Below are 4,540 nucleotides of genomic sequence, written 5' to 3' on the forward strand. Positions count from 1 at the left end.
TATAAATATTTGAGCCACATACCATAATGGTCAGAGTGGTTCAATTATTTAAGATATGGTTCATAATATTTGATAATATTGTTCTGTGATAATATAAAGATGTTGATAACAGAAGATATGTTGATAAGGTTTCATTAATTTTATTTTATTGGACCAAAATCGGGCCTATAAATTTATGGATCAATAGTGACTAGTGGTCGATAACTTATTGGTTCAATAACTTGGTGCAACGTATTTTAATTTTTATCGATTCAATAACTCAACTTATTGGACCAATAACTATTTATTGAACCAATATAGTTTTGTGCAACTGGCCCTAAATATAACTAACTACAGAGTGCTTCAATTTATCACATAATCATAAGTATAATAATTATATTGTACTACAAATATTGTATTGAATTTATACAAAATATATATGAATATTGTCGGGGGTTTTTTATAAATTGTGTGTTAATGTTAATGTCAAAAGGTTGATAATGTTTATTGTAACAGGAAAGCTAATTATACGTTAATCGATTCATTTGTTTTACTGTGTGAATAGGTAATATTACCCACTTCGTATAGATCATATGCTACTTCATATAAATATTTACATTTTCTATTTAATATAGTATTTTCATTTTAATCTATGTAAAATAAATAATACTCATTCTAAATTAAAAAATATTTTATGAAGATTATATTAATACAGATTTTAATTTTTCTGTTATTGAGAATGTGTAAATAACCAACGAAAATCATCTTACTGAGTGTTTCTACTTAGACGTTAGACGTTGATTATAAATGGTTTCTTTATTAAAAATAGTTTTCTTAGTTATTACAACAAATTTAAGTAGGTATTAGATATTATTTTATTATAGCTTAATTTTATTGTACTTTGTCCACGATATACCGCATATACATTAAAATAGACGAGTAGGTACGTAATTTTAAAATTTTTTATCCACACAAAAATAATTTACTTATAATATTAAGAATTTAGTAGACTGTGCATAAATTCAGATTTTCTAAACAATAAAAACAGTCTAGTTATTGAATTTACTATTTAGTATTATAGGTACAGCGCAAAATAATGCAAGATAAATAAATTGGAGTTTTAAAGAAAACTAAAAAAGTTTTTTATTTAACCTATTGGTTATTAGTGAAGTATAAAGTAGAAAATGAATTATAATGTCCTTTTACCTGGTAACGTGGGTAACTAATGGTACTTTCACTATTTAAGAGTGCTCCAATAAAAACCGGGTAGACGCAATGTATTAAACTAACTTATACCTAACTTGCTAGTATAAAGTAAAGCCCGTCCGGTTTTTATTTGATTACTATTCAGCAGTGAAAATACCATCATACTCACTATACCAGGTAAAAGGACATTAAAATCAACTTTCTACTTTTCAGTTTACTCATAAGTCAAATAAAAATCTTTTTAATTTTTTAAAACTTCAATTTATAGTACACTTTTTAGTAATGATCAACGAACAGCGGTCGCGGCAAGTCAGTAATTTTTTTTTTTCCCCCACTTGATAATACGGTTTGAGACGGTGTAAATAATATTATTCACGTAAAAACCTGGATGTTTCAAATTGTAGGGTAGGCACCTATATATTATTTTTCAATCGAGGTAGGTAATGATCAACGAACTGCGACGCGGCGAGTCAGTAATTTTCTCCCCTACAAGATAATAAGATAATACGGTGTGAAACGGCGTCTGTGTGGTTTCTATATGTGTTGTCCGTAACGCTCTGATCATTGAAACTAGTAAAATCGATGATAATATACCTACGAACCCCGCGTCACCGCCGTCGTATAATCCACGTGACGCGTACCCGGTGAGGCGGCAACAGCGGTCTATATTGAAATTCAAAACGATCCAATTATAGAAAAAGCTCTTCTTCATTCACAACTAGATATCATCCTGATTCAGAATACACAAAGTTCATTCCTATAGGCCTCGTTTAGCCGTTGGCGAGAAGTTGCTCGGACAAACAGACAATGATCAAAGTTAAATAAAAACCTTTAAAAAGGCAACATTCAAACTTACGTTTTAAAAATAAATTACATCTTTTGTGAATAATTACAGATTGAACATAGTTGAGATTAACATTGAGATACACTGTTCAAATCGGTTAATTTGAAAAAAAAATTGCGTCTTTTGCAAGCCTGGGCAAGTTAATGATAATTTTTAACGGAGTTAAGTTAAGTTAATGGAAAACATTTTAAAAAGTTCAAAGTTTACAGTTAACCTAATTTTTTTTTTAACTCGGTTAAGTTATTATTTTTTTTTATAATATCTATGTAAATACTCAGTAATATGGTTTAAAATAATAAAAATCATAAATATTATTGAACACAGGAAATAGCCAATAGCTTTTCTATATATATAGGTACTGAGTTAATAGAATTATGAAGTAGGTACAAAAAGCATGCAAAATTGAAAATGCCGAAACAAATACCTACAATCTTTTGATTTATTAATACAGATAAGTATTATACATATTACACAGACCAAGTCTCCATTTAGTGAAGACTGAATGTATCGAGATAATTAAAAATTAAAAATTCTATAATTTACCAATTCAATCAAAAAAAAAAAAAATAAATAAACGTATTTCACTGGACAGTCATAATCACATCATAGTTACGCAAAAACTGAAACACTGTATTGAAAATCTTGCGTGCTGAGAAAGCCGAGAACGAAAAGTGAACCCATGTGGGCTATGACTATTTTGTCTACTGACAATATTGACTGTTTATAAATATAAATATTTGAAATATAAATATACATGAACATAACTCAATTAGTTTTAATTTAAAAATAACCTATTTATGCCGAAAATATTTTACAATATGTTCTTGAGAATTGTACATTTTTGATTTGTATCTTTATGAATAAAATAAAATAATATCATATTACTTCTTAGTTATTAGTATTTATTAATTATTATGTTAAAATTAAGTTGATGAAAATTAAATTTTAAAAAGGCAAGTTAAAAGTTAAAATTAACTTAACTTTTAACTTTTTAACGCGTTTATACCCAGACTTGGTCTTTTGTAAAGAGTGCCGCCATACATTTGCATAAGTGTGGCGATGGTTGTTGCGGAATTTATATTTAGAGGTATCGGTAGCGCACAGGCACAGGAGAAGAATATATTTCAAAGTGGTGACCACTGAAAAAAACATTGATTGCTTTTCTGTTTCCATTAATACGAATATATTTTTTTTTCATGAAAAGAGAACGACGACAAGCCCTAATTAAGACCAAAGGTTCAGATGATGGACCTAACGCGGTCATGTCACTCCTCGCAGGATCCAATTATCCGCTAAGATCTATGATAAGAAACAGAAATCGTCGATCGTCCTCAATACCAGAGACATCTTCAAATAAAAACACTGACGTGGTGGTGCGCCAGACGCCTGTCAGAAGTCTACCACCAAAGGTAGAGCCTATTGGTAAAAAACTTATTTTGACGTTCTTGACTACTCTTTATTCGCCGTACGCTTCGATTTACTAACCAAGGTTTTGATCAAAGTGGCGATATGTATTATTCTTGAAATTAATAATACAAATATAAGATTATTATAAATAAATTGGGTATTTTTATTATTACCCATTCCTTTATATAAATTAAATAAAACATTTTTCTTATATTAATATTGTACAAAAGCTAGTAAAATATCCTCTTATAATACGCATTATAAAATATAAAAATTCCATAATTATAATTAAAATCCTTCGTACCTTCGCCACTGCATGTTACGACAGAACTATGGTAATAATATCAACATTGGTAATGTGTATATGAAAAATTATTATTAAATAAATTATTTGGTTCAAGTTGTAATTTTTATAATTCTATTGGTATACCTACTAATTATGAAAAATGAAGTTTCTGGAAATTAATTTTATTCAGATAATACCTATACAGTGAAACCTCCTCTGACGGACACAAATTTGAATTCAGTGATATGTACAATATCATTATATACGAAAAGCGATTCTGAGTGGTGACGGTTTGTCAGTGTGGATATTTAATATTTAATATTATATTTATATTGTTATTAACTTATTATTAATACGGTAAACGGTAAGTTGTATTAAATTCAGGGATGGAAAATGTTTTTAATTTTTTCGTTTTCGTTTTTGTTTAACGTTTTTAAACGTTTTTAAAAACGTTATTATACTATTGTTTCCAAATAACGTTTTTGATAATATATTTTTTTTATATTATATTCTTGTAACTTATAACTTTTAACTTTTAAGTTATAATAGTAACGTGCAACATAGAAATGGACTTAAAAATTAATTATTCTTAATATTTAATTTTTAAATCAAAATTAGAATTTATATAAAAATTAGAAAATTCAAAATTTCTGATTTGAAATTAAAATGTTTTTAAAGTTAAAGATTAAAAAGTAAAGACAAGTGGAATTTTTTCAAAATTTTTTCGTGATAAAATTAAATTTTATAATTTTATAATGTGTAATATACTATGATTTATTTTCGTTTTCGTTTTTGATTACGCTTACTACAATTTTATT

Source organism: Acyrthosiphon pisum, chromosome X, assembly GCF_005508785.2.
Source record: "Acyrthosiphon pisum isolate AL4f chromosome X, pea_aphid_22Mar2018_4r6ur, whole genome shotgun sequence".
In the NCBI taxonomy this organism is placed as follows: domain Eukaryota; kingdom Metazoa; phylum Arthropoda; class Insecta; order Hemiptera; family Aphididae; genus Acyrthosiphon; species Acyrthosiphon pisum.